The following is an 11399-nucleotide window of genomic DNA, read 5'->3' as shown; positions in this document are numbered from 1 at the left end:
GTTTTGAGAATGATGAGGGCAATGAATGTATAAGTGTGCTTTACACAATTGATGTATGTATGGGTTGTGATTAAGAGTTGTATGAGCACCTAATAAAATGATTAAAAAAAACAACACCTTAAACTAAAGAAAATAATTTTATGGATGGGGGTCCCCACCACGAGGAACTATGTGAAAGGGTCGCGGCATTAGGAAGGTTGAGAACCAGTGTGTTAGAGAGAAAAACACCATCTTCAGAAGTGCACACACCATGATGGAATCTATGTTAAGAACTGACAGTTTCACATTTTGTTATTTTTGTTTAACACAGGTTTCTATGTTTTATAGCAATACCTCTGGACTTATCCTCATTGTTAAAGAAGGAAAAACTAAATGGATAAAAACTTAATCCTCAACCCAAAGGTGAAGTGTCTCAAGGAGATGTGTCACCTGTAAGGATTAAATTAAACTGAGCCTGCTTGCATGGGTCATCAGGTAACCTACTGTTTATCAAGTGTAGGAGGTAGTCATTGAGTTCTGGCCAATCAGTAGCCACTGAAGTTAGTACCAGTTTATAACCAGAGATTTTCAACATCGATTAGTCTGCAATGTCTTATGAATGTTATCAACTCCACATAAACTCAAGACCAATTACCACTAGGCAGAGGTCAGTCATGCTTCTACCCACCATCTTTGTTCACCTAGTCTGATACCAATCATCCCTCCCACAGCATTCTACTTCTATTCTGGGTTCAATAATTTGTTGCAAGAGCCAAACAGAACTCACAGAAAATATTCACAATTAAAAAGGTTTATTATGGAAGCTAAAGGGTTACTACAAGTTAGGATCAGTAAGTAGTAAAGGCACAGACAAAAAAAGGAGAGAGACACAGTCATTGGTCCACAGCAGTGTCTCATCTCAGCCAGAAGCCACGTCTCTCAGTCTGGTCCTCAGCCTCTTGACCATGCCACATGACTCCTGGGCTTCTGCTTCTCTGGGCCAGGAAGCCTGCCTGCTACTCTGCTTCAGTCTCATGGCTCCTCTGTTCTTTCTCATGGTCTCCTTGCCTCAGTCTCTGGTCTCAGCCTGGCTCCTTTGCTCTGTGCCATGGTCTCAGTGCTGCAGTCTCTTTGCCTCTGGTCTTTGCCTTCACCATTTCAAATAGACATCTCGAACGTGCTCCACTAGAGACTACTCTTCCCTGATGGTCCCTGGATTTCTCTTTCTGCTTCCAAGATGGCTCTTATACATGGCTTTGAGAGAGGTGCGGATTTTGCCTTTCAGCAGACTATAACCCCGAGGAAACAAGGGGGGTTGTGCTGACTTAATTAATATTTCATAACTTATCTATTCGATCGCTCAGGGTCCTAATACCCATTGTGATGTTCACACAGAAACTCAGACAAAATTAATGATTAAAGGGTTTATTAATGGTGTCCACAAGTTGTAGTATTAGTGAGAAATGCTCATGGCAGTTGTTTACCAGGACATGTTACAAAGTTTCAGGCATGCTAATAAATGCTCAAAGGGGCATACTACTGTGCTGTAAGCCTCACAAATACCATGGGTCAACAAATTTAGCTCCCTGAATTAAATGCCCAGAGATACCCTACTCCCTAAGCCAGCTCCTGCATAAGCGTATTCATTCTTAACTTGCTCTGGGGGTTGGGAATCCATCACTCTGTTCGATGCACTGGCTCCTGGTTCTGCTGCTGCTCCTCTGATGGCACAGCTGGCATCTGGATCCAGAAGGTTCACTGTACAGGGACCATGGGTGCAGAAGATGTGCTCCACTCCTGGCTCTTGCTGGGAACAGGATCCCTCCTCCTGCTTCTCAGAGGGCTCATCTTATACACAGTGCACAATTACGCACAGGTGAATCCTACTATCTTCTTCTCACCTTTTTACCAGACCCATCCAGGGAAAAGTCAGTTGGTAAGAACTGGAGACTTTGGCTGGAGGAGTCACATTAAATAATGCACTGCCCCTTCGGGAGGACTTCAACTCAAGTGGAGACCCAGAAACGTCTAACCTTAATCCTGTCCACTAGCAGCAGGCAGAGCACTCCTTCCAAATGGTGGTATAATCATAGGCACAGAGGTTAGAACTTATTTCACATAAGGTAGTTTGACTAGAAGGGTTTTATGAATGAACTACTGAGTAAATAAATGTATCTGTTAACTTGACTGAGAAGATAAATACAGAACAAAAATACCGAGCAATAATGGACTAGGAGACTGCCAAGAAGGCACTGTCAACTGAAGATTAGTCAAAATAACTATTAGCAGTTATTTACATCATTTAGGAAGTGGTTGACATTTTTGTTAGTTTTTCCAACAATTTTATTGGCATATAGTTCACATATCATACAATTCAATAGTTCAATCAGGAAATGGTCCACATTTTAATGTTCCATTTTCACTACAAGTTTTTAGAAAGAGCTATAGTTAAAGCAAGGGAAATTGCCCTCTTGTCAATTTTTTTTAATAGTTAGAAGTGATATCACGCACAGCCATCGAGTTGATACCAACTCATAGCAACCTGACAGGACCGGGCAGAACTGCCCCTGTGAGTTTCTGAGACTAACTCTTTATGGGAGCAACTAGTGGTTTTGAACTGCTAATCGTGCAGTAAACGCCCAATTCATAAGCCACCAGGGATCCTAGAAGTGATATGGTTAACTCCTTTTAGCAGTAATACTCCAATTAACTTTGCTAATGATAAAGCATGAGTGGAGTAAAGCAAAGAGGCCCCAAATCAGTGAATTCTTTGAAAGCCAGCTTTTATTTGTCTAAAAATACTTTTGAAGAAGTCAGAATATAAGGCAGGCACAGATTTCACTTGCTACCTCCCCTTCATTAATCTCTTCTTTCCCCATCTAGGACTGCTTCTGTTCAGTGATGAATCTACTGGTTCCAGGGATAGAACCAGGAACCTGACCTTAGGCACGACAGTATTCAGGGTTGTCTGCAGAGCATCAACAACACCCACTACATAGAGAAGGCTGGGAACGACATTTCCCACAGAAGGGAGGGGCACAGAAGACTTCTAAGCATCTGGTGCTTATTGAGAGGTGGCTTCTTAGATAAGAGCCGGGCCAAGGGGCCATCCTTTCTAATCTCGCTCAGCGGAATCTGCCAGCATGGTCCTGTGATTTACAATCCAGCTGTCAGGAGAGACCAGTCCCTGGAGAAGGACATCATGCTTGGTAAAGTAGAGGAAGGCCTTCAACGAGATGGACTGACAGAGTGGCTGTAACACTAGGCTCAAGCTGAGGAACGATTGTGAGGGAGGGGCAGAACCAGGCAGTGTTTCCTTCTGTTGTGTATACGGTGGTTATGGGTCCGAACCCAACTTGATGGCAAATCACAACAATGCCCCCACATACCATTAGGGATGCAGTGGCATACATGAACTCCCCTTCATCCTAGTCAGCAGCTAAAGCCAATCTTCCCAAAGCCCCTCTCTCAAGAATCTACAAATAATGCCCCCCCCCCCCAATGCTATATGAGATGACACAGACTGAGAGGAGGGCAGCAGGCTTGTTGGGAAGAGGAAAAACAGTTCTTCCTCCATTTAGATAGTGGAAGTGGGGGAGACCAGAAAGAAAGAAAAGAGGCAGCATGCTGTAGAGGTAGCAAGGCTTGCAAGAGGAAGATGAAATAAGTGGTTAACAAATGTGCACAAGAAAATGAGTCACTATTTTTGCTGCCAGTAAAATGACAGGATAGCAGGTGAGTTTGGTATTGAAAAGGCTCTTTAGGCCAACAGGAAGAGAGAATAAGCACAATGAATGAGCAGTAGTGAGAGCGTTTACCCTCACCTGCAAATTTCACAAAAATAATTCTTTTTTGACAATAGAATGCTCCCAATGTACTTCCATATTGAGAGTAATGGAACTTACATAGCTCTGATGGTTTAAGTCTCAAACTTCCCCATCTTTAAGATCTAACTTTTAAGTCAGAACTAGTCTGACCAATCTTTCCCTCAGGTCTCAATCAACAACATATTATTAAAAGAAGTTGTTTAAAGCAAATCTTATCGGTTTGGTTTTTAAAAAAAATCTCTTTTGATAAGGTACCAGAAGGTGAGTATGCATGGAATAGAGGGGAGAAAACCCCCCAACTGTACAGAAAAGCATATATCTTAGTTACCTAATGTTGCTCTAATAGAAGTAACAAGTGGGTGGCTTTAACAAACAGATTTATTTCCTCACAGTTTAGGGAGCAGTCTGAGCAAGGGCAAAGACTTAGGAAGAAGCTTGCTCTGTTGGTTCTAAAGCAGTGGTTCTCAACCTTCCTAATGCTGCGACCCTTTAACACAGTTCTTCATGCTGTGGTGGGCCCCCCAACCATAAAATTATTTTCGTTGCTACTTCATAACTGTAATTTTGCTACTGTTATGAATTGGGCGACCCCTGTGAAAGGGTCGTTAGACGCCCCCAAAGGGGTCACGACCTACAGATTGAGAACCGCTGCTCTAAAGCAAGGTCTCTTCAGCTAGTTCCTAGGAAACCTCCCTGTGGCTTGGCATCAATCTTCCCTCTCTAGGCTGCTCAGATTGTTGTCTACACTCCTCTCTCTCTCTCTCAAGAAGACACAGACACAAATGTCACCGTGAGGACTATGGTGCGCCCGAACCATGGTACTTTCAAACCCCTCAATGCATGTGAAAAGTGAACAACGACTAAGGAAGAGTCTATGCAAGAACTGATGGCTCTGAGTTATGGTGTTGGCAAAGAACACCAAATATACCAATGGCTGCCAGAAGAAAGAAATCTATTTTAGAAGATTTACAACCAGAAAGCTCCTTAGAAGCAAGATTGATGAGATTCTGTCTTACATACTTGCTATCAGAAATCAGTCCCTGGAGAAGGACCCTTCATACGTGTTAACATAAAGGTCAGTGAAAACTCGGAAGATCTCACTGAGAAGGACTGGCTCGGCTGTCACAATGGACTCAAACATAGCGATCGTTATACAGAAGGCCTAAGTCGTAGGTACTGGGCAGTGTTGTATACAGGGTCACTATGAGTCAGAATTCTACAACTCAAGAGAGTCTAATTTAAGACACACCCTACACTAAGCATGGCTTACTAGAAACAACGAAGGAAGTCTATTCCCAGATGGGGCAATAACCACTGGCACAGAGATCACAATTTAACCCATAATAGTCCACCCTACACTAAACAAAACAAAAACAACCTCAAACTCACTGTCAGCATCTGATCTTACAGCAACCCTATGGGACTCGATAGAACAGCCCCTGTGGGTTTCTGAGACTGTAACTCTTTACGGGAATAGAAAGCCTCATCTTCCTCCCAATTCCACCCTGTGGGCCTCACAAATTCATGTCCTTGAAATAGGCACAGCACACTCATCCCATTATCCCAAAAATTTTAAATCAACTCCAAGATCTTATCTTCTATAGGATCTAAATCAAATATGAGCGAGAAGTTAAACATGTTTCATCCTGGGCCAAAATTCTTATCTTCTGTGAACTTGTGAAATCTAGAATACAAGTTATCCACTTCCAAAGTACAAATATAAGGCATGTACACGGTAGATCTTTCCATTTTAATGGGAGAAAATGGAAAGAGAAGAAACAACAGGCATCAAGAAAATATCAAACCCTGCAGAACGAATTATATTCGCTCCCAAGGCTGGAAAATAATCCTCTATTCTCTGAGACCATCTAGGAAATGGCCCTGCCTCCACACCCTGGTTGGAGGACGCCTTTCAGTTAAGGGTTTGTTTTGCCTTTCAAACCCACGGGGACTGCTCTTTCAGGTTTGGATGGTCCCACCCTCCTAGTCCATCTGAGTGGCAATCCCACTACCTCATTCCCTAGGCAGCCTGCATACTGGGAACCAGTTGGAGAAGGCAAAGATTGAATTCTTTGAAACCTAGGAAGCTGTGATCCCACCCTGTAAACCCAAGAAGACTGCTAGTTCAACAGTTTGGCTAATCCCCAGTTGCTTCGGGGGCTATCTTTCTTTTCTTGGAAGACTAGCATAACTTCTTTGGCCTGTTTCCTTCCTGTGAAAGTCGTCCCTTCCTTTCTTTCTCTGTCCCCTTTGGTATAAGTTGGTGGGTTTTCTGCTATAGTAGTCATTAGGGTGGCACTCGCAGCTGAGCAGGTCCCATTGTGCTGTGGCTCCACGTGCCCTCTAGTCCCAGGCCACGCCCAGCACCGGCCACCATGGAGTCCAGCAGGGCCAGCCCCGCAGGGGGACACCCCCCATTGCACCTCCCCCACCCCCCCCGCTGCTATCTTTGGAGGCTGGTTCTGCAAGACCTGCAGCCTGTGGCCCAGCCAGGTCTTGTCGCTGCACCATCAGCACTCGCAGTACCAGGACATCCTTGTCTTCCGCAGTTAAGACCTACGGCAACGTGCTGGTGTTGGACAGCATCATCCTGGGCACCGAGAGGGACGACTTCTCCTACCAGGAGATGATCGTCAACCTGCCCCTCTGCAGCCACCCCCAACCCACGCAAGGTGCGGATCATCGGGGGTGGGGATGGAGGCGTCCAGCGGGAAGTCGTGAAGCACCCCTCCGTGGAGGCAGTGGTACAGTGTGAAATTGATGAGGATGTCATCCGAGTCTCTAAGAAGTTCCTATCGGGCAGGGCTATTGGCTACTCCAGTCCGAAACTGACCCTCCACGTCAGCGATGCTTTTAAGTTCATGAAGCTGAACTAGGATGTCTTTGACGTCATCCTCACAGTCTCCTCAGACCCATGGGCCTCGAGGAATCGTACTGCCAGCTCATGAAGACGACCCTCAAGGAGGATGGCATTCTCTGCTGCCAAGGCGAGAGCCAGTGGCTGCACCTGGACTTCATCAAGGAGATGCGGCAGCTCTGCAAGTCACTCTTCCCCGTGGTGGCCTACACCTACTGCACCATTCCCACCTACCAGCGGCCAGATGGGTTTCATGCTGTGCAGCAAAAACCCAAGCACCAACTTCCGGTGCAGGCGCAGGTGGAGCAGAGGCAGCTGAAGTACTACTACGAGGCGGACGTCCACATGCAGCCTTCGCGCTGCCGGAGTTTGCCCGCAAGGCCCCGAATGATGTGAGCTGAGCCCGGAGTTGTTGCTCCCGCCACCACTCAGAAACCTCGGACCAGAGAGCCTCAGGGTGCCCGGACCCCCAGCCCCACGCAGGGCTGTCCAAGGGCTCTCACCCACCAACCAAGTGTTACTGACCCCAGAATGCTGCCCGGCCTGCCCTGCTAGGCAGACTGTCTGTCTGCTCTGTGTGTGGAGTCCAGCGTCGACCAGCTGTGTTCAGTGCTTTCTCTGCCTTGTCACCCCTTGCACACCAACCACGTGTATTTATAACAACAACAACAACAAAATAGTCATTAGATCCACCAGGCACAGGCTTAAACTCTTTAATAAAAGATTGTGTAACCATGTCCTTGGTGAATATTCTAGGACCTTAGTTTGTACAACAGAACTTTCCAAATCCTGAAGTTCTATTTTCATTTTGCACGGTTTATTTTGTAAGTCTCTCTCTTCTCACATTTTACTAAAATCAAGGAGAAACTACATGCCCCCTGTAAAATTGTCCTTAAGAAATCTCATTCACCACATATCTGCATTCATCATTTATTAAGTTCTTTCTACCAAACATTTGGACATAATTTAGACAAGTTCTCTGCTACTGCATAAAAAAAGCATCATCTTTCTTCATTGTCCAATCACATTTTCTTCTATTGCACATTTACCATCTACATTTCTAACAATACTCTCTTGCTGTACCATATGTATTCTCTAAATTAATAGACCTTCTCTAGCCCGCTCCTTGGTGGTATAGTGGTTATGCATTAGTTATGCTAACTCCAAAGTCAGTGGCTCGAAACCACCAACCACCTCTAGTGAGAAAGACAGGGCTTTCTACTCCTGTAAGGAGTTAGTCTCAGAAACTCACAAAGGTAGTTCCACCCTGTACTATAGGGTCATTATGAGTAGGCACTGACCCAATGGCAGTGAGGGTCCCTCTCCTCACTACCTTCTGAGTAGACCTCACCAGAATGGCCTTTCATGTCCACACTTCTACCAACAATCTTTCCAAAAGAATCTACACTTATATTATTAAGTACCTTAAAACTCTTCCAGTTTCTACCCATTATCCAATTCCAGCATGGCTTCCACATTTTAGGTATCTGGCGAAACAGCACCTCATTCCTCCAGTTCCAAACTGTCTTAGTTATCTAGACAATACCACAAGCATATGACTTTAACCAACACAAAACATTCCCCCCTTTTATCGAGTCAGTTCTGACTCATTGTGATGCTATAAGGACAGGTAGAACTACCTCTGCAGTTTCCATGCCTGTAACACTTTAGGGGAGTTGAAAGCCTCATCTTTCTCCTTCAGAGTTGTTGGTTTTGAACAGCTGACCACGCAGCCCAACATGTAACTCTGTAACTCACTAGGCCTCCCTAAGACACTATTCTAAGGGAAGATCCTCTCTCTATTGGCTGTAAGGGAAAGTCCTATCTCTTCAGCTTGTTTCCTGGTACCCTGGAGATGTCCGTGTAGTTTGGCACCAATAATCTCTGCTCTCTGAGTTTGCTTTTTAATCTCTTTTGTACCGTGAAACATGTCCTCCACCCATCTAGCACCATGAGCATAACAAAGACAACCTACCACCAAATGGGATTATAAACACAGGCAAAGAGGATATGATTTACAACATATTTTTGGGAGACACAGTTCAGTCCATAATACACAAAATGCAAATACATTATAGTCAATGTTAACAACAGACATAAAAGAAATGTCATGTTGTTTTGTTTCTTTCAATTAAGCCAAGCACCTCCTGTATTTCAGATTGAAGATCTAGGTTCAGGAATAACTCTGAGCCTCTGGGTGCACACCTCTCAACCCTTCAACGCGTATCTACTGGACACGTGACATTCAAGGCATATGCAAAGTGCAGGACAGCACCAGCGACCCAGTCAGCAGAAATCCACAAAGGAATGCCTCTGTCCTTTGATAGGCAATAACTGCTTATCGACAGTTCTTTAACAAAATAAATAGGCTCAGTACAAATTCACATCTATAGTCAGGCGACTTTTCAAGTCATCTCCATCAGATGCCGCAGTTCTCTAGGGAATGTGGAGACTTAAAGTACAAAGTTCAAGCCAAGTTCATTATATGAAATAACCGTGAATAGGAGTAACATGGTTTTGTTACACTCTACAACTCTAAGAAGAGGAGCACTGACTCAGCCCTTAAAAGAGAATTTGAGGACTAGAAAAATAGTCACATCATACAGTAAAACAGAACCGGCCTGGGGCCCGGGAGCTGGATCGTGGATCCAGCTCCTCTTCCACGCAAGGACACAACCCTTGCAAACTTTTACGCTATTTCTTACTGTTTGGCATTCTAGCTCTTACAGCTTATGATTTCTACATGAACTGCTTTTAGAAACTAGCTAACTGGAATTGGAGAAGTCATAGGGTGGTCAGCTAACTCTGTATTTCTGGTATATCTCTTACTATACTCTAAGAGTGGCTTTTATTCCCTTTATGGAAGACTAGCATAGCAAGAGAGGAACTGGTAAACTAGCTATCAATTCTATTATTAATTTAAGTAGTCTAAAGAGAAACAAAATAGCGAGGCTTCTTTCAGGGTTAACATTCCCAGCAGCAAACATGAGACAAAGCGCCTGTCCTCACTAGCCAAGAAATATCATACTAGAATGCTTTAACCCAGTATTCTCATCCACCCCAGCTCCCCTGACACCGAAGCACCATAGAAACGCTCAGATAGAATTCCCACAGGTAAAGGATCCTTTCCAGCAGCTCTAACAGGGACATATGTCTACAGCCATCTAGAGGAACCCTTTGGGAATCTCAAGAGAGAAATACATTTACGTAAAATGGACACACATAAACAATAAACTCTTTTTATCCCAAACATAGGGAAATTTCCATTTTGGTGTGCGTTTATATGAAAAAACAGAGACATCTTTTCCTAGGATAAAAACTTTTCTTCTGTCTTCAATAGCTAGCTTTTCCATTGTAGCCATTATATTGCCTTCTTTCTCTTTTCTAGAGATGCTCTGCTACAGAGTGCCCGGATCTGGGTTACTCCTAAGAAAGCTAAGTGGTTTGTGCTTTCCCTCCAGGAATTCTTAATACAGTGACTACCCATAAATAACTGCCACACCAAGTTCCTAAAAACCCAAGGGAGGACATTTATTTAGATTTTCATGTTTCATTGCTTCTGCTAATAACAGCTTCAATTTTACACCTGAGCAGATTGGCAGTGCTTTGATGACAATGCATTCATAGATTGATGAGCTTTATCTAACATTTCCAGCATTTCTAGAAAGATGTGTGTGTGTGTGCTCAGCAAAACAAAGATGCAATCCCCAACATAATGCTAATTTGTGAGAGAGTGCCAAGTTATTTTATGGGCATTAAATGATTTCCTATTCAACACAGTTGCACCCTACCTAGACAGGGCATTTCTACATTACAATGATTTCTGCTGTCGGTGAAGAAACAGGACCAAGATTGTCAAAGTGTTATTCTCATGACCTAAGCAGACGGAAGGTTTCTTCCTGGAGTTGGCATGGCCTTGATCAAGATCACCCATAACTACGGGTCAACAATATAAACTCACCACATCAAGTCCAGTAAGAGCTGTATCTCAGACAGTAGACAGGGCTCATTGGCAGAAAGAAGGGTGAAACCATTGTTACCGAGAGCACATAGTTGGCCAAAGCATGTCGTGATCCTACTACAGTAAACTCACTTTTTAAGTCTGCTAGGCACAGCTCTCCCTCCACCAATAAGCATTGTGACACTTCCATCTTTTCAACATGTCCACTCCTTTTCCCCTCGGGCCTGCGGGCCTGCAGACGACACCTTTCCATTCCGTGGATGCCTCAGGTTCTCCCACACTCACGCCTACCAGATTTCTCCTCCCTTTCCAACTCTGGAGGAATTTCACCAATCTACATAGGTACCCGAGTATTATGCAAAACCAACGTGCACTAGCTGACACACCAGGACTAGTGCCGAACGAATTCTCTTCCCTGCAAATCTCGGAAACGAAAATGCCCTCATGAATCTAGATTCCCTTCGAGTCTCTGCTCGAAGCGTCCGCCTCTCCCGTTGACCCTTCTGCTTCCTTGGTCCCAACTAGCTCGGGTTCCCGAGACCCTTTCCAGGTCCTCCCTTGGGGGAGGGGGGGGTCTGTCCAAATTCACTCAACCTGTCTCGGCCGGGTAGAATCCTTGGCGCGTGGCTGGGCACAGGCCTCGCAGCCCCCCTGGAAGACCTGGAGGATGCAAACTTGAATGGGCCCACGCCTTTGCTCGCAATCTTTACCCAGACTCCTCCACCGCCACGGCACGTCCCGCGGGGGGCCCCTCGGCGGCCCGGCCCCGCCCGCG

The 11399-nt window shown here is 44.9% G+C and overlaps 1 pseudogene; it reads left to right on the top strand.

Moving 5' to 3' along the window:
* Positions 1 to 4605: 4605 nt before the first annotated feature.
* LOC101646078 lies at positions 4606 to 7064 on the top strand (annotated as a pseudogene).
* The last annotated feature ends 4335 nt before the right edge of the window (positions 7065 to 11399 follow it).

This window comes from Echinops telfairi, unplaced genomic scaffold (genome assembly GCF_000313985.2).
Source record: "Echinops telfairi isolate 266 unplaced genomic scaffold, ASM31398v2 ScPeMD7_12;HRSCAF=54, whole genome shotgun sequence".
Lineage (NCBI taxonomy): Eukaryota > Metazoa > Chordata > Mammalia > Afrosoricida > Tenrecidae > Echinops > Echinops telfairi.
The sequence above is the reverse complement of the archived record's forward strand: the minus strand, read 5'-3'. Positions and strand labels throughout refer to the sequence as shown.